Source organism: Venturia canescens, chromosome 9 (assembly GCF_019457755.1).
Source record: "Venturia canescens isolate UGA chromosome 9, ASM1945775v1, whole genome shotgun sequence".
Classification (NCBI taxonomy): Eukaryota; Metazoa; Arthropoda; class Insecta; order Hymenoptera; family Ichneumonidae; genus Venturia; species Venturia canescens.
The window spans coordinates 20543822-20563615 of NC_057429.1; the positions used below are offsets into that span (position 1 = coordinate 20543822).

Below are 19794 nucleotides of genomic sequence, written 5' to 3' on the forward strand. Positions count from 1 at the left end.
AAGGGATTGGTATATCGCTCGGTTATAAACAAAAACGTGGGGACTCCTCTCGCCTGACCGTCTTGGCGTGCTCAATGCAGATGCTATTTTTATTTCTGTATTCGAGTCACTCTGCTTACACGCACGCTCACACATTTAGTTTCTCCCGGTGGTATATTTATTTTCAAATCGGCCACGGTCAAACTCCGTTTTTTTTTTCTCGCGCTCGCTCGTACATACCGAGACGCACACTCGGTTCTTGCGCGTATAGTAAATAAATCAAAATAAAGGGTCGGTAAGTGCACGCTATTTTTCGGGCTCGAACGTTCTTTTTTTACGCTTCCCGGCGCGGTTGACATTGAAAACTCGAGGGGATTACCGGATCGAGATACAAGAATTCTTGTAAACGTAAGCTCTCAAATCATTTAGAATATTGAATATTCGATTGATGATGTAAATTTTGATAAAAAATATTCCAGATTTTTAAAGAAAATTGTTGTCAACGCGGCATGTAATTGGAAACAGAAATTTGTTTAGCCCCCGACGGCTCGTAGGCCAAAGTCAATTCGTCGTGTTACGATTGAGCGGATTGTTTATCCGCGGTTCAGGGGTCCGAGAATCCTTGCTCGTCATTGAGTAATTCTCGTGTGCGCGGGTGGCGGGCTACGAAGAGGAGGAGGAGCTTGCGCCAGACAATTTTTCGAAGACTTGACCCACTTGAAAGCGGTATGCAATAACGCGGCCGTCGAGCTAAAATTTCGGTGAAACATTGAAATAAGGAATTTTGGAATGGGAAGGGCAGCTCGGAACATCCGGCGCGCGCTCTCTCCTACTCGCGAGGTCGAGGATAATTTTGGAAAAGCAGTCGTTCCGTCGTATCGCGAGCTAGGGCTCTTCTGCGCGGAGACTGTGAAAAAGAGGGGGAGGGCACGAAAAAGCCGAAAACAGAGGGAACGGAGTTTGTGTGTGTTTTCGAAATTGAATGAAAAGTTGTGAATAACGAGTCGCGTCTAAGCAGATCGATACGGGGCAGGTCGTCGTTACTCGAGAAAGCTCGTTCGAGGAGGGGGAACGTTGATCCTTTTCGTAATGCTCGCTAAATTGAAACTTATGAGTTTTCTAGGAGCTCCGTTCTGTCCGAGCGGGGTATTCAAGCCCCGTGCGTGCATAAAACTAGCGTTGGAAATGAAAAGGGCGTATTCCGGTGTTTAAACAAGCAACCAGGCTCCCGGCGACTTTGGACATGGGTCTTCTTCACGAGCGTAAGAACGTATTTGCGTGAAAAGTTGCGAGTCCGATCCGCGCCTGCCCTTTTGTCGCGGCGAAGCTACTTAAGGAGTGAGCGATTCTCGGCCGGAGGGGAAAAGCGATAAGACCTCCGACCTTCTTTGCACCCTCTTCACCATCTTCTCGTCTCGTTGGTGGCCTCTTCTGGCCCGGAAGACGCGGGGGCGTGGGGTTTCCACCTTCTCGACCATTTTTCTTGATACTCTTTTGAGGAAAGAGCGGAGCCTCGTTGCCTTGGTTACTGATACGCACCTTATTAGCAGCGCGCTCCTCGCGCACCAGCACCATCTTACACGAGCCTTAAACTCCTCACGCCTGCTGGCCTCGATCCACCCGACCTTTGTCTCGGTACGCCACGCTCACCCCGTGTCTTCAAACACCTGGATTAGCTCCTTTTTTTTCTCCCCACCTCCTCCTTCTCCTCGCTTCATCTCTCTTCCCTCGGAGTGTTATTCGAGCAGGACTTTAAAGGGGTAAATACTTGAAGGGTTCTTTCTACGTTTGAGACATTATTAAAGTTTGGATCAGGGAATTTGGCAACTCGTTTCAAACACACCGGGCTGATGATTTCTCGACGTTGTCAAAGACTTTCCTCGGAGAGTTTCAAATTTCTCACACGTTCAATTCGGTTTTTCATTTCGAAAGTTGTAGAGGCGTGTATCGTGGCTGAGAAAGGGCCTCGTGCGTCTACGAGGTGCGGGGTGAATGTACATTTAGCAGGGTATCGTTTACCATAAATTTGAGCACGTGTGCGAAGGATCGCTCGGTGCGGATGGCTCACTTAATGTCGAACGAGGCTTTATCTTCAATTAAGTGAGAGTTTGAGCGAGGGGGTGAGTCCGCTCACCCGGAGTTATGAAGCGAAAGCGAGAGTGAAAGTCCCGCCGTGAGACGAGGGCGCGCGGGGAACAGGCCAAAGGAGCTGGCGAACGATTTACCAAGGCGCAGCCTCGAAGCAGCCGCATCGATCTTTATTAGGTGGTGAAGGTTTATATCGACTTTTGCCCCTGGCATCAACGGCGCACACGCTGATTTAACGAGTTTATTCGGAACCACCCTTCGCCGCGGAGGGGAGAGACGCGGCACGAACGATTGAGAAAAAAGGGCCTCGAGGGCCGCGTGCATGCACGCAGCTCCCGCAACAACACCCTTCGGACAATGCAGCTTGTCTTACCTCCTGCGAATAAACAACTTTGCGATGAGCGAGCTCGTGTTTTTTTATTCTCTATTCTTTTAGACTCCGTCACTTTCCCTCTTCCTTTTCCCTTCTCACGTGTGGCGTCCATGTCAAAGTAGAAAAAACCGAAGTCTCATATTTGAACATTCATTCATGAAGAATTTCAATATGAAGATTTATAAATTAATGAAAATTATCGATATTCTTGGTGACGTCAAAGTCGAGACGTTATTTTGGGTTCTAACTCCATGTTTATCATGTGGCTCAAGCCAAGGAGAAACGAAATAAGCCGAAATAAGCAAACGTGAGGTTGCGAGTGCTCATTTTACCAATTTCGTTAAATCTTTAACGCAATCAATCTTTATTCCTAGCGAGACAATCGTCTCGAATTTTTTCCCAGACCTTCGTCACATACTTGATTGTTATCGTGTAATTTTTCATGAGCTTCGTAAAATAAGCGTTCGCTCAGAGTTATATGGAAAGCGATTGAAACTCTGTGTAAATTTCAAGACTCTCTTATGAAAATCGTTTCGTGCGCATGAACTGCCTTGAAAGAAATCTCATTCAATTTTCTTTTCTTCTTCCAACGTCGCCAATATTGAAATTTTATGCAACCACGTATTCACTTATTTCAAACGGAACAATTTTCCTATTGCGAATAATGAATTTGTATCGTGTTTTTTTTTTTTTTTTTTTTTTTTTTCATATCAAAGTGAAATATAATTCATGGGAGCTCGAGTACGAGTCACTTAAGCTCCCTTGGAAACATATTTATATATAGATGCGTGGAGCGGTCCTGCTCATCGGGGTCTCGGCTACCGCTGGGTACGCTCGTCGCTGCTGCATGAGGGAGGATTACGCGAGTCGTCGTGACGCTTAACCAAAAGGCTCGTTCACACCCCCACGGGCCCGTTGTGCTGATATAGACGATACGCTTAGGGCGGATTGCCTCGAGTTTTGGCTTTTCGTCGATCCACACGAGCCTCTTTTCCCTATGTATATACGCGATAAAGCCACGGAGGCAACCTATGACAAGTATATTAGTATATGGGCCGCGTGCGTTTATATCAATTAGCGATGACGTTACCGGCTTTATGGCCCCGGGCTCGGAAGAGCCCGGAGCTTTTCTTCCTTGTTATACCGAGATTTAACTCGGCACCTTTTGTTTCCTCTCCTTTTCTCGCCGCACTACTATTTCTATTCGTTCGTTATTTCTTCCGGGCGCATTATGAGCAGCGCCGGTGTCGAGCTTCATTTTTTTTCCTTCCCCACCTCGATGACGCTCCATTGATTTTTCTACGGAGAATTAATACTTTTTTCATACTTTCACAACAAGCTGGAGACGAAATGTGTGGATTCTTCGAAAAGTTTTTCTCGAAGCCTTTCATACCCTTCTTTCGCGCGGGCCTCCCGCCGTCCCGTGGACAAATGTCGACCCGGTCACTCCACGTTTCTAAATGCTTTTAAACGACTTTGAGAGAGAATGCGACGACCGCTGACTTTCGCACCCGTCAAAGCGTATTTGGAGGAAAATAACGATTCGGTTCATCCGGACGCGGAGAGAGGAAAAAGTCAGCGCGCGCGAGAACCAAGACCGAGCTACTGTAATATCGTTATTGTCGTGACCAGGTGCTCCGACCTGGCGATAGAGCTCTGATTTATCGCTCTGTTCCTCCTCCTCCTTTTGTACATCATGTATAATGCGTATCTCTGCTTTTTCTCTCATTTCTCACTCCCATTTTTATATATGCACGTCAGAACGTTTTTTTCCTTCGCTTCTTGCCGCTGTGACCAAACTTTTGTTGGGGCACGAGTCCAGGATGACACTCGATCCTGAAAAAGCGCCGGGGAATCGTGCACGGATTCAACAATTTTACCACAAAAGAAACTCAACTTGATTCATATATTCTCGCACCCCTAAATTCTACTCGTTCCTTCAATTGAAGTATTTTGCACTTGAATTCGGCCTGCATAAAAGCTCCATACCGAATCACGGTAAATCCGTCGCTCATTGACCCAACGGAGAAGACAATGATTCTGTAACGAGACGAATAGTACAAAAAAATTCGATAATTTCAGTCTCCGCAAGAATTGCCATGAAAAATGTTTTTTTCACCATTCCACGACGTGCCAGTTCTCGAGATCGCTGTCAAGGAACATCCCGTTAGTTATCTGCCTCGACAAACTTTCGGTTCTAGTCCCCGCGAGAGCTCATTTGAAAACGTTGTGTAAGAAGCTGCCGCCTGCCCGTGAGATGAGATCTCGTCGGACGTTTGTGAAATTCGGTAGAAAATATTTGCGGTAAGAAAAATTGGTACGGTGTTGTATGGTATTGGGATATTAGAGGCTACTTTGGAAGGTGGTACCTGAGCGGCGTAGCGGTGATCGTGAAATGGAGCCAAAGATACGAATAAAAGAATTTATTGAGGCTAGTTGGCGAGTTTTTGTGCGCGGTAAATATGGGAGATGAATTAAAGACTCGAATGTACGGTGTAGAATCGGAAATGCCTGGTGCGTGCGTGCATTCCATGTCAATGAGGGTAAACGCGGTAGCAGGAGCCATTGTGGGCATTTTGTCGAATGAGATGCGCACCTATATTTGGTCCAAAGGTGTATAAAAGGGCGGGCGATGCTGGGCGAGTATATAGACGCAGTTACAGCAGGAAAATCGTTCAAGATGGGACAATAGATCAATTTTCCAGTTTTAAAGCCCATTTGGCTCGGTTTCTCAGGGGGAAAATACAATTGGAGGCTCGCGGGACACCCTGACATCGCGCATCAGCCTTCATCCAGCCGAGCTAAACGTTTCACAATGTCGAACGCCGGGCCACGTTACACAATGGGAGAAACATCCGGTCAATCGTCGAGTTTTCTCTCCCTCTTCCTATACAACGCCAAATATATATCTCTCCGTGTATACATATATGCGTGCATTTACACCGATGTAGAAATTTCAACTTTTCGTTACGAATGTATACCGTAGGCGTGAAACTTTGCACCCCAGCCAAATAGAGCCGAACCGAGAGCCGGGATGAAAGATTTTCTGTTCCGAGCCAGACTACAAGGTAATTGTGGTCTTCTCATTCAACTCTATATACACATATTATTGTAGTTTTTATTCACGTACAACGACTTCCATATTGCTCGTGCCCCATTCTACTCTCCCCCAAATGTTTATTATTTTTTTTCTCAACGGAGATGGAGCTTCGATCTCTCGAAGTATTGTTGTTTTTGGCTAATGACTCGCTTATGTGGCAATTTATGATTTTTTACGATAGCGCTTTTGAATTTGAATTCCAAGTATCGAAAATGGATGGTGCGCGATGCTTAAAAATCAGTTGACTCATCACGAGTGCACGTAACTCTTCCGATTGCGTGGATGAGCAACGAGGAGCGCATACACAAGCGTCACATGTGATTTTGCTAATAGGAATTCTAAATATTCGTAAAGGGAGACGCCGCACATTCAATGTCGATGTTTATATTTATAATGCTCGCACGTATAGATCCGTACAGAAAATACGTAGAGTGTAATACGGGCGATGATTCAGGTCGAGTTCGCCGTTGGAGATAAAATTAACGTTACTCTAATATCGCTATCGCGCATGTCTCTGTATTCACATCCGATCGAGTCATTCTTTTTTTTTATCTCCGTCTTTTGGTTGAGCTTGCAGTCCGAGTTTACATGCACCTTTTTTCTCGAAGCATAAAACTTTGGAGAGGACTCGCTGCTTCGTGAACATTCCAAAAATACATTCGAAATTGATTTCATTAATTTTGTGACCTTTCAAGAGAATTATTATTTATAATTGATCCTTAGGTTCTTTCAAAAGCGATGAAATTGATATAAAAATTAGCAAAATCTTCCATGCTCATCGATGAAAAATAATTAAGGAAGGATCACATATACGTTACTTGTGATTGAAAAAAGCTACTGAACTTTTTTGCTCTTTTGATGATCAAACAAACTATTACAATTTATTCTAGTAAGTATTAAAATAATGTGTAACTTATTCGCTGAGATTGATCAATTTTTAATATTATGATAGCGCTTAAAATACTTTCGTAGTTAAATCGTCAAGCAAGCGAGTGACAAACAGCCATTTTCTATTTATATGCGTATGTATATCTATATTTTACACCAGCTGGCTCATGGCGTTGTCAATCCTTCCACCGTTTATGTCCTTATTACTCGTTAACTTCAAATAAGTGTTCTTTTCTTTCATTCCCAAGTGATTTTCACCGGTAACGAGGCTTTCTCAAGGCATCATTATAACATTTAAAAACATTCTATTTTCTTATTCTTGTTTTTGGCTCTTTGGGAGAGTCTTATTTCATTGAATCTAAATCGTCGCACAGCAAGTGCATGTGCCTGCCATCATAAGAGTCTATGTATAACCCTTAAAAAATGATTACGCTGAAGTTTGCAACGTTGGAGTCCAACTGAGTGATCTAAAAAAAACCATCCAATAATTCCAGTAATTCTCCAATTTTGTTTCCTGTCGAATTTGCAATTCGTAGTTTTTCAACTTGCACCGATACTTCGCGAAATAAAACATTGATAAAAATGTTTTTTTTTTTTTCGTTCATTTCGTTGGACTCCAATGTTACAAGCTTCAGGGTCGTAAAAAATGTGATTTTCGTTATTTGTTTTCTCGACAACTAGACGGTAGATCCTATCATAATTCCAGGAATAGATGCACGGTGTTTCTAGTATATTTCCAACTCTCAAAGTTGGAATTTTCATTTTTCATTAGATTCGCGTGGACTTCCTTAAGAGCAATTAAAATCGTAACGCTTCGTTATTTTGTGCAGGGAAGTGAGAGAAAGATGGCCAGCCTAAAACTGGTGCTTTAAAAGTCGGTTGTAATAGAAAAAAGGTACAATTCGCAAATATGTGGACAGTGTCTGACGTCATCGAAAAGGGCCATAGGAGGATCCTATTAGAATCGGCTTCCGGTAACACGAGTCAGCACTTAAGCACGCGGGCACGATGCTGCTGTACGCGTTCAGTGTCGCGGCACTCGATCATCATTTTTTATCGCGTCTATAAATATGAAAAATCTGTTGAAACGAATTCGAAAGATGGAAGATGAAAAAATAGACGCGATTTGTTGCCGGTGAATCCCCAATGATTTATTGATGTTTTCTCGTATTCTCAGTTCTATCGACTGCGCTGTGATCGCCCTTCGAGACACCTCCGCCCTGCAGCAACTTTTGCGCTCCGTCGCGAGGTCGAATCGCGCTATTCTCGATCGTTCAAACTTTTTTATTTTTCCGCTTTTTTCACTCATCTCTCTCTCTCTCTCTCTCGCACGAGAAATCGGCTCTGCCTCCCCCCTCGATCCTCGCGCTCCACCCATCCCTCTTTCTTTTAATTCCCATGTACGAAACTAGCGCTAAAAATAGTTCGAAGCAGCAATACGATCGAGAGCGAGAGAACTGGGTCGAATTGCAAATACTAATTTTCAGTCTCTCGTCTCTCTCGGATTATCTTCTCGTATCACGTCTCGCTACCGACCTTTTCCACTTGCTTCGAACCCTCTGCTCCGAGCAGTATTTCAAGGTCGACGCGTTCGTTCTCCAACGGTGCAGAAGCGGTGTCGCCGAATCGCGATGAAAATAATTTTTGCATCGTCGTTACGCGACGAAATTCTTTGCAACCGTTCGCTATTTTTTGCTCGTTCCCTCATCCCCAGAATCTACGAAGTAAACATTTCGCGAAGACGACGAGTCACGCTCAATATTTGTCCTCAAAGTACTCGTTGATTCTTTGCAAAAAATTGAATCGCGCAATCGGCATCCTCGAACGGTTCGCGAATATAAACCCGAGCATGATTTCGCAACGTCCGACTGCGGCGGCGATGCTTGCGACAAATACATTTAATTAGAATTTTTAGTTTGTTTGAAATCGAGTGTTGAAAAGCGCGATGATTGACGATGCGGCTGGTCCCTGAGCCACGACGGGCGTTTTCATCCCTCTTTGTTTATCGCACGGGATATCCCTTCGAGATATTCGAAGGTGGTACGCGACGGGAGACAGTGTCGAAGACAGAGCCGAATATTTGGATGTCTGCCAGTCCATGATCGTCCAACAATAACATATCAATCGCCGCGAGCGGAGCGTTAAAATAAAAGAGCTGCGCTCCCCCTCGCCTCGCCAGCCGACGGCTCGTTCCCCGCGTGCGAGCATCGGGATATGAAAAATGAGGCGTTTTCTCTCGGCGTTTCGTGAAATAAAGAACGCTCACGACACGGAGACATCGAACGAGGTTTTTACCTTGGAAAAGCGAGGATCCAGCTGCCTTTTTTGTTTTTCCTGCTCGCGGACGCGGTGCCCCGGTTTTTTGGGCCTCGGGAGAAGAACTAGGTGGGAACTTGAGTATCGACCGACGACGTACTTGGGATTTCGTATATAAGTGCTTTATATACGTCCCCGTGTGCTTAACCCGAGACACGTGTATGTACGTGCGGATACTACCTTTTGGTGTTAGCTTCGCACCGCGTTGTCCTGCTTCCGCGCAAAAACCTCCCCTCGACTGGAAAACGCGGCAAAAGCCACGCCTTTATGCCCAGGTGTGCGCGCACGCGGACGAGGTTACTCTCGTTATACGCCCCTCGTTTCATCCCCTCTAGACACTCTCGTCATCCCTTGGACGCGCAGAAAAAAGTCTCACTTTTCTTCTCTCCATCGAGCCTCTTCTCTTCGCTGCGCTCGTCTCCCGCCATTGTCAAGCGAATGACCAGGAAAAAAAATGAAAATTACGAACGTATCCCGAAGTAAAACTGGAGTACGATGATTATGAATATCGCAGGAGACGAGACGCCGCGACCGTGGAAATTTCGACTTGAGAAGTCCGGATTGGGAAACGACGATTCAAACTATTTTGTACAGTGCGTCCCGAGTAATTGGAATTGCTAACGAGGCGAAAGAAATCTACGGTTTAATGGATTCTTTTCTGTGTGACGGGCTGTCGCGCGAAGAGAATCCCCGGAGATCAATGCTTCGGATTCGTATAATATATAATCGACCACACGGAATGTGCTTGGTCAGCAAGCTTTTCGAAGGTTTTCAAACAGAAAATGTCAATACCGCGGTTAAAATAACACGTCGAGTAAAGAGGACGTTTCTCTGAGCACCTTTAACTGGCTTATAGAGAGCATATAAAAAGCAAAGTGGAGAGAAGTTTTGGAAAGAGCACGCGGGAGACGATCGCGTTTGTCTCCTCTCTTATTATTATATATCCGTATTGAAGGACCGGCAGACTCGTCAATGAAAATATCCTTCTTAGTGCTTCGGAGCAAGCTAACCGGAAGCGCGATGTTTAACACTGTTTACTCTGCTACCAAAAAGCAAAAGGGACGAAAAATTTGAGAATCTTTGTATTATTCACGGAGCTTTGAGAGATGAATTTAACACGGTATTTCGCCTCCTTTTTCAAATATATATTTATCCTATGTAGATACATATACATCGTGTCTGTGTACAGAGGAGCATTTCGAGAGAAATTGAGCGAAAAATCAATGCACGGACTGACGCCCTTTCTCAATCGTTTCACCTTTTGCCACAGCCCCGTGTTATCCTCTCTCGCTCAGCTTCTCCTTTCTCATCTCTTTTCGAGCAGCCATCACGACCCCCGAAAATCCGAGGATTATCTTCCAAGCGTTTCTCTATCCTTGTAAGTAAACTTTACAAGACGCTTCTGTACCAATAGACGACCCGGATCGTACCTTTATAAAAATATACACATTCATTCGTATACCTCTATGCATGTGTGCTGTTAAAGCAAAGTGAAAAATGCATCCCCTCGCACAGCCCCTCGACTATTATTTTCAGAGTTACTTAGTTTTTTCATTTTCACACGTTCCACCGATTTACGAATACTTTTCTCCTCGAGCTTCCTTAAAGTAGTTCGGCCGTTCTATCACTAGTCAAGTTTGCAATTACTTTGTGTTGATTCATTTCGAGTCTAAATTATTAATAAAAATAAACGTTTACATTTTTAACATAGGAATGTAATAAAATGCTTCAAAAATATCATAAAAGATCAAATTTATACTTCAACTTGATTAGTTAATGATCGAGACACTTTGAATACACATAGCCGAGGGAAGATTTTTATTGCGCAAAAGAAAGTTCATATCGGTGTAATGCCACCGAGAAAAAGGATTTTGATGATGAAAAAGGAAAAAAGAATTTGATGAAATTCCCGCGATTTGTCCGAATTTAATATCAGCTGTTAACAGTGATCCAACGTAATGACTGACATCCGTTTTCGACGCGTCAAAAACCAAATTTTTTTCATGTTCTCGTTCTTAAAAGCCTCGTAATGTAATGTTTTTTTTTTTAAAGAAACGGAATCTGTGATAAATTTTCTTCGCGATATAATCTTTTTCGAAGCTCCAACACCGTACAATTTTTTCACAATTAATATACTTGTGAGTTCTCCAATAGGATACCGTGATAAAAACTCAAAATTGTAAGTGAAATAATTGAAAATTTTGGCCCGTAAGAGCCCCGGAACTACTTTAACGCTTCGTTTTTCAATCTTGTTTCATATAAAATTGTATTTTTTTCGGGTAACATTATGCTCGATCGGGCCGGGTTGCTTCGTTCGATAAGATCGAAGTTCCGGTGTCCGTGCCCCCGTACCCACTGGCCAACACGTGTCCTCTCACGCCAAAGCTGCGTCAAAAATGTGACTTTGGCTATGCTCACTTACGCATCCCTTCGAGACAATTATTAGCTCGATGTGTTATATGTTTGTGTATACGTATGAAAAAGGTAATGGGTGTCGGACTTGTTTGTCCATCGTTGTGCGAGCGCGGTGGATCGAGGGTAATATAACGGTGCGGCGAGCCGAGGAGCGGACCGATAGTGCGAGCACTTTGTGGACACAACGGTTCGTCGCCTCGACACTTATATAGGAGCTTCGGGGGATGCTCAAACTCTCTTGGGGCAAAGTAAGAAACTTCACCGGTTCACGGTCGTTAAGAGCGTTCATCAGGAATGCTGAGTTGATTGAAAAGAGACGGAGCTCTCGCTCATCACCGTTTTTCCTCTTTCTGCTCTCTTCGGCGACGATCTCATCGTTCTTTTGAAATTACGAGGATTCTCCTTTGCCCACTTTACGACGCAGTTTACCGTTTTAATAACTCCTCTGCTCCCAAACGCATTCGTTTCCTCCGCCGCTTGTCCCTCCGGACCCATTCAGCCCTCGCACGGCTTTGAGATTTCCAAATATTTCGATGCATCGATAAATAGAAAATTTACTTCTTCTCCTCACCCTGACTGACTCTCCGATTGAACGGGCAGTCGCTCGTTTTCCTACGCTAATGTGACCCACGCGCCCGCTGTACGAACAGCTACGAGCTTAATGGTCGAACCGGCGCGTGTCCCTTTGGCTCATTGTCTGGACGTTGGACGAGCCCTAGGAATACCCCGACGGGGAACCCGCCGCCGCTTCACCCCCTCTTCGAGGCCACCTCCCGGGTCGTGAGACTCACTTTTCTCTCTCTCTCTCTCTTTTTGTAACACCCTCTTACAAACTCGCCGCAAAAATTCTCGCGCTTATCTCCATCGAAACACTTTTTCCGGTGTCATCTTCGACGTTTGCCTCATGCGGTTGCGCAAACGAGTTTGCTTTTTAATACAGTTTTATAGTGCAGTTGTTTTCAGGCCATAAAGAAGTCAAAAAAATTAACAAGTCGGTTATAACTGGCGCCGCGATACTAAATAATTATCCAGTTTGCTTTTGGTGGCGAATATTCCTTATTTATCGTTCGACGCGTAGCGAGTTCCAACGACCAATGATTTTCCTCTCAATGAAAATCTAAAAATCAACGATAGACCATAGTCCAAGTGAAATGCAAAAGTGTTTGATAACGCCGCGATGAAAAACTCATTTTGTTGCTTCGACTCGCGGCTTTTGCCGCATGCTCGAGTGAGCCAAAGCCTCCTACGAAGCTCCGAGTTTAACCGGTCCTTCAAAACATCGTTAATCCTTTGATTTAATTCTTTAATCCGATGCCCTTGGATCCAGTTGTATAAATATGGATGCCGGGGAGTGGTGTACAACTCGGAGGCAAAGATGCTCCTGCCGAGCAACGAGATTTAGCCTCGATTCGAACGGAAACGTTTAACGCGAAGGGTGGGCATGAGATAAAGGGAGAGCAGCGGAGGCAAAGCATCGAGATGGACAGAGAAAAATGGAAAAAGAGACTTTAGGGTGCGAAAGACACCATGCTGAGACACGTTGTCGCCCAGAGGCGACAACGAAAACCCAAGTTCAACGAGGCTCTCTCTCTCTCTCTCTCTGTACTTGGGCAGCCAAGTAAGCGTGATTCCGAGGGAGAGACTAAGAAGCGGAGGAAAAACGTCTTCTGTACTTTCGTCACCGTAGGAGGTCAGAAGATCCAATTTTTCTATATTAATTCTGACCTACCGAGAGGAAAGCTCTTCATTCAATTATCCTCTGCCAACGACCAACGAGTTCCATCTATAGACGCGTATCGGTATGAGAAAGTGTCGAGGGAGAGATCCAATTAAACGACGGTGCACTCAATCGTCGGTGATTTCACGATAATTTGACAGGAAACCGGCGAATTGGTCACCCTCTCGTTGTTTCAGGAAAAATAAACTGGTTGACGAGGTTGCGTTGAGCTCTTGATTTTTCGCCGAACATCCCTTTCGAGCACTCCCGCCGTTCTGAGTCGCATAAGTCGTGCCTCCTTGTCGATGGGTCTCGAAGCGATAAGGACTTTTAAACGTCAAATATAATATCAACTTGGGCTATATCAGAATTTATTCGGATCGGCTGCCAAGTCGAAGTAAATCACCAATAATTGAGTAATTAAATAAAAAATGTATTGTTTTTCGAACATCCGGCATTCTTGTATTTCAAGGAAACTTGAAATGATTCTTCACGAAATCCGCACTCAATGCCAGAATAATATTGACCAATTTTCGTTTGTTCTTTGTACGTCAATGACTCTCGAATTTCTCGCCGCAGCTCAGATTCGCAACTTTGGGGATCAATAAAGATGAGACAAATTTCGATGTACTTGAACGTATCCCTACGAACCTATGTATATGTATAAGCGGGCATATTTCCGGAAGGGGACGAAATGATAAACGCGCGAAACGCTGTAGAGTCTCTCGCGGAACCTTTCGGCGAACCTTTATTGATTAAGTAATCTTAATACATCGCTGAGCCGCAACGTACCATAAAGAGAACGGAACCGGAAACGATCAATTCTTACGGGAAATATGCTTCGTCGGTGGTCGGCCTCGCCGCTGAAATTCACGAGCTTTGATTAATCTACCAAAAGCTCATGGCTGCTCCTTCCTTTTTTCCTCTTTTTGCTTTCCTTTTGCCTCTTCGCCAAAACTTGCCCTCGTCTACGCAAATACATATATGTATGCACTTCTATGACGTTTTCCAGCGGCCTCCCCCGCCCCCTCTCTTATCCCGTCGATGATTTTTGGCACTCTTCCAGCCACGATGAAATAAGCTTTCTCTGGTTTTTCTCTCGTAACGTTATTATTAACCCTGCACCGCAAGCTCGGACCGCTGTTGACACACACCGCGTTTGTTTATGCGCGATATTATACATTTTCCTTTTCATGCGAATATTACATTTTTTTTACCGTTAAAAAGTGATGTTACGACTAAAAATATCTCGAGAATTAAACGAGAACGAAAATACCAATATTTTTGTGGGTTTCAGTGCTGGAATATTTTCTTTCGAAAATTTTCGAAAACCGAAAAATAAACGTTGAAAACCCATATTTGGAAGCCTCAAGATACTGGAGCGAGGGATCCGCTTCTACTATCGCGCCCTCGTACTGCTCCTCCCTTCGAATCCCGGCTTCAAGCTCGTATACAAACAACATTCTACACACCAGTAGGATGAATCGCTCTGTGCTTCTCTCGCCGAAAAAGCCAAACTTTTCTTCAATTGAAAAACTTTCGACGTAAACCCCCCCCCCCCCCCCCGCCTCGTTCTCTCTTTATCTTTAATTTTTTTACTTCTTTCGCCCATTTCCGTTTGTTTTGTTCGTGCCTTCGCGCAGACCGCGGTGTTCAGCCTTAATTTGGGCTATTTCATCAGCCACGTGAGCACGAATCCTTGGCTCAGTAAATCATGAATTTTACCGAGTAAACCGCGCTTGCGAATGAGGCAAAAAAAACAACTGATCGATTGATTTTTCTTCTACTTTTCGCATTCATAAATTCCCCCCGAGCCCCTTCCCGGGGTTTCCACTCGTCGTGAACTTCATATTTCATCGGACTCGACTTTATTCGGCGAAACATCTGCCCGGGGCTCGTACACGCTCACCGGTAATAAAGATTTCTATGAGCGTCGCTATTTAGGCTTTTTGGAAGGTGAAATGCGGAGGGGCGTGGGAGAAATTAAGTGCAAGTGGGAGAACGAGCTGTTTTGTAGTTTTTGAGTGAGCCAACTCATCATCGCCCTTAAAGGGCCCGCTGCGTGTGATCCTCGGGTATAAAACCCCCGGAGTGTGAGTGCATCGACGTGTGTATGAATATCATAAAAAAAGTGGCTCGTCATGACCCCATTTTTATGAATCTCGTCTTGAATGTATTTAAAAATCGTTTCCCCACGCAAGGCAGTGTCGTGATTGAAGAAAAAAATCTTTTCTCAAGGTTTTTGAAGAATTATACTTTTATCGAAATTACGAATCGACTATAATAATTTATTGAATAAAATTATAATTTGATAATAAAGTAGGAAAAAATTGTTTTTGATTGAAAGCAACGATGGAATTTCGTGTTTATTAAGAATCGTGTGGATTTATTGGGGTTTTGAGGACGAACATTGATTGCGCTGCTAAACAGTAATTTTCGAATTCTGCTTTTTTGTTTAAAGGCGTGAAGTGCACAATTAATGTATTGTAAAGGAGTGTGGTGTATGTATTCGTCGAGGGGTGTTGGGTGTTGGTCAGACCATTTTCTCGCACCAATCGATATCAATTAGGAAGCTTGTTCCGGTCGCGTGACTCGAGCCGACGCGGCTCTTTGGCTTTATCGAGCCAACACTCCTTCTCTCCCGATGAATGAAAAAAACTCCTGCCCAACCTCGGCACGCGTCGGTCTCTTTCCACTGAAAAAGTCCCAACTTCCGCTCGACGTATCGAGACGAACAATAGCGAAGGATCTCGCTCGCGGTCGCTTCCCTTCACCAATTCAACTTTCGCACGACCCTTTTTTTCACCTTTCCTACCTTTTTCCTTCGCTTTTTCCTTAACTCTCGCCATTATCTTTCGCCATTTTTTACGACTCGTGTGAAAAAAAGTCTCGACGATTTTACCTTAAAAAGATCGATCGAACATAACGATCCGCCGAGTTTTCGTGGCGCACTGAAAATAGACTCCCTCGGGTTCGGCTCTTCCTGACCCTCCCCCCCCCCCCTCGTGAAACGTCACCGGGTAAACAAACACTATTGTATTACTAATAACACATGAAATGCATCGGATAATGGAAAGATGAATGCAGGAAATACACGAACTGCAGCTTTTGAGGAAAGTCCTAGAATCCTTCAGCGCAGTATCATGCAATCATTTTCTTCCATCTCCGGAATACTCATACTTTTATAAATATCAAAAAACGGCAGAATAAAGACCATCTAAATTCGTAACATCTCTGCGTCTACTCACGTATAATCCACAATCTTCAAGGTCTCTGCTCTCGATGAGATATATGTTCTGAAATCATCACGAGTAGTAGAGATATTTGGGATTAAATATCACACCGGAATAGATACGATAAGGAGGGCAGACGTTCTCTACGCAGATCCGCAGTTATTAAGGAGCGGAGTTGTTATCGAGTTGCAGCTCTACTCATCGCAGCTCTACTCGATAACAACTCCGCTCTTCGAACATGTATTTAGAGGAGAACTGTCGTTGAATACGTTTACTGCGAGAGCAGAATCGTTGACTCGCTGCTACTACATGACTCGACTCTTATAAATCTACTCGATAACATTTCCACTCTAAAGATTTTTATTTATGCACGAATAACGTCGCTTCTCTTTAACGTGTCGAGGCGGATGACACAGATTTTATTAATGACAAAAGAGGAGACACATTGGATTGTATTGATTCAGCAAATTTGAGAGTAGTGCTGCTTGGAGCAGCGTTGTTTTTGAGTAGAGCCTTAAAGAGCACGGTTGTTATTCTCCCCAAAAAACGCGACAGTAAAATCTCTTCTGAGGCTTTCACAACCAAATCCGAGACACTGGAAAACACGATTGGCAAATCTGGTCTTTTCGGATGAAAAACGTTGGAATAAGTTGATGAAAAAGCTAAAAAAAAATAAAAACTATTTGTCTACTTTAGAGAAGCGGTCACAACTCTTTTATCCGTTGGTTATTGAACCTCCGGCGTGCGTGCACGTTCGGTTCGAGTTGAACTCCCCCTCATAATAAATCCGGACAATCCTCCATTCGATCTGTATACGAGACGGATTAGTCAATCGTGTTCATCTCAATCTGCATCATTGCTTTTATCCCTCGACGCGATACCGTTCCAGTTGCATCGCGAAGCACAAGAGTTTCCAAAATCTGGTAGAAAAAAAGGCATAAAGACGAAAAAACATGGATCGCGTTAACACAAATATGAGGCGCACATAGATGGCAATATATCTGCCCTCTCGAACGGAAACCAGCCAATAAAACAGGCCATCCTGTAAGAGACGGAGCGAGAGAAAGGGAAAGAGAAGCGTCGTGGCATCCTCCGGGCTCCGGACGCGGTATTCTTGCCTCGGAGAATCCTGTAGCAGCACACGACACGGACGCACACATGCGTATGAGAATAGCCACCCTTTCGAATCCCCTCGACAACCAAGTAACTGCATTGTCCAACTTTTTTCGTTTTCCTCGACTCACTTTCTGCCTTTTTTCCCGCCCCGTAATATCGAGGAAACTTAAATCTGTACAGAATGTCCAGAAAGTTGGCTCCGAGATTCGAGGCGTCCCAATTCCTCACCCCCACTTCGATTAATTACAAAATCAATCGATTCACAAGGAGAAACAGCCTTTTTTCCTCGCACACGTCGATGACCGGTCGATCGATTGGTATTCAGCTTTTTTTCCCAGTTAGCGAAGGGCACGCCGATTTGCTCACGATTCGCCTGTCCCCCGATCAATTGATGCTCGATTAAGGCTTCATCGCAAAAAACAATATTTCGAGGCTCTTCTCTTCCCGCGATTCGACGGTCCCCGCGTTCGCCTCGTTACATTGGACGAGGACTTGTGAGACACCCTATGTACACATGTATTTTTGAGCATCTTTTCGAGTCCGCAGACAGCCAGGCAGCCTCGTGCGTTTTCTTTTTTATCCGCGAAAGTTGCCTACACTCTCCACACCCCCTCGATTACATTCGGAAATATTAGGGGACGTCCCGCCGCTCGACAAACTATCAATTTGCTTTCCTAACTCTTGTATATATTCCATTCGTTACTATCTACTCATTCGTTTATGTATATACACACAGAGGCGCGTATAACGCGTAAGCATCGGATAAAACGGTCCGCATAAACGACCAGAGTTGACCCCTGAAAGATTTCCCTTTTTTTCTCTCCTGCTTCACCCTCCTCCGTCAACCTTTCAACGACATATTGTGTTTTTTCGCCGGTCAATCGTCTCGAACAGACTCGTACGTTTCTTCCTTCATCATGAATTTCAAGTAGCATCGACTGTACTTGCCAGATCGTGACGCAATCCTCAGATATTATTATCATTGGATCAGGATATTTACAACGGCGTTAAAGGAAATCCAAGGAAATTTTCGACTAATCTGCAATAGAATGACGACATCGCGAGGGGAAAACAATTGAAAAACTTTTGCACATAATCACTCGAAATCCTTGAACTTCCTCACTGACTGACGGATGAACCAATGAAAAAGTTTGACGGAATCCTTTGCACACTTCACCGAAAGTAGTTTGACCGTTGAAGGCTGAAACTCAGTTGCATTTCGACGATGATACGATAAAGATGCGTGACAGAAAAATGAGAAGGGCCGAGGTTTCAGAAAAAATTCATCGATAATCAAGATAATCGCTGGTCATATAAATCATTTTGATGCGTCACGTGAAAGCGTTGCTCCGTTCAGCCGGAGTATTCCGTCCGGTCAATGTTATCTGGTGGTCTTCCAGTTCGATGGACCTGTTCCCCGTCCCCGGGCGTCCCATCACCTATCTCTCGGTACAATATTCTCGGGGAGGGACATTTTTCTCTGCGTTTTGCAGCGAAGCATATGCTGCCCGCTGTCCACTCCATTTACTTCGCTTGTATCTCGCCATGTGCCATTTCTCCCGTTTTACCAATATCCCGTGCTTATGGCACATCTTCCGTGCTCCCTTAATAACGTTACATTTATTGGATGTACACGCGTATCGATGCGAATTTACTGCGTTCCATCGTGCTTTTTTATTCGCGCACTTTGATTTTATTCTGTTGTTGAACAAGACGATTTTATTACGCTAGCCGGACCTCTCGTATTTCCGGAACGCGAACGCGGTGACAAAAGTTTAACGCAATCGTTATCACCTCGTCAAACATAACGTCCGACAACGCGAGCGTCTTCGGTTTAGTCCTTTTTCAACGCACTTTTCGCCACGATTGTCCTTTGTTGTTCCGGTCAAAATCGGATTTTTATCTGTTTCAGTCGTCGATGCTTCTCGCGGACTCTTTCGAACACTGCGCTTCGACCGATCCACCAATTTTCGAAGGGGCGAATCCGTCCCCTTTTTTGCTCTCGTCACATCGCCGGAGACCGAGCGGGTGAATCAAGATGGCCGCGCGGAAACGGAAACCGGAAACGTGTCACTCGAGCTACGGGAGCTTCCGACGTGCCCTCGAAAGAGATATCTCCCTCTCTCTTAACTCATGACTCTCGTTCTTATTATATTCGGACAATGTCTTTGTTCGATATAATAAATGGATACTAAAAAAAGACGATTTTTAATTCTTTTTCATTTCATTCGCCATCCCGTTAATTTTACAACGACTAAAAACGTCATTAATCCTCCCTGAAAATCACGATAAACATCGTATTCGAATGCGTTATTGATCTCGTTGAATCGCCTCTCAGGACTGGAGTAATAAGTGCCAAAAAACTTATTTTATGTCTCATACAATTTTTATTTATAATTTCATCAATCTTTGTCTTGCACTCGGTCTCGCTCACTCACATATATTAATTCGCTATTATATGTTTTCTCTTTTATTCGTCGTTCGAATCAATTATAGTACACAATTTACATATATACAATTGTTGCTACAATAAATACTATAACGATTACTATGGACGTAAACTGGGATT

At 44.2% G+C, this 19794-nt stretch overlaps 1 long non-coding RNA gene across 2 annotated transcripts; it reads left to right on the forward strand.

The window, feature by feature from the left end:
• The first annotated feature begins 273 nt into the window (after positions 1-273).
• LOC122415652 (uncharacterized) lies at positions 274-19786 on the forward strand. Of its 2 annotated transcripts, none has more exons than XR_006261953.1 (2): positions 274-387; positions 19138-19786. It is a non-coding gene; the product is annotated as an uncharacterized lncRNA (long non-coding RNA). The 2 variants fall into 2 exon arrangements; XR_006261954.1 differs by lacking the exon at positions 274-387 and adding an exon at positions 5416-5508.
• The last annotated feature ends 8 nt before the right edge of the window (positions 19787-19794 follow it).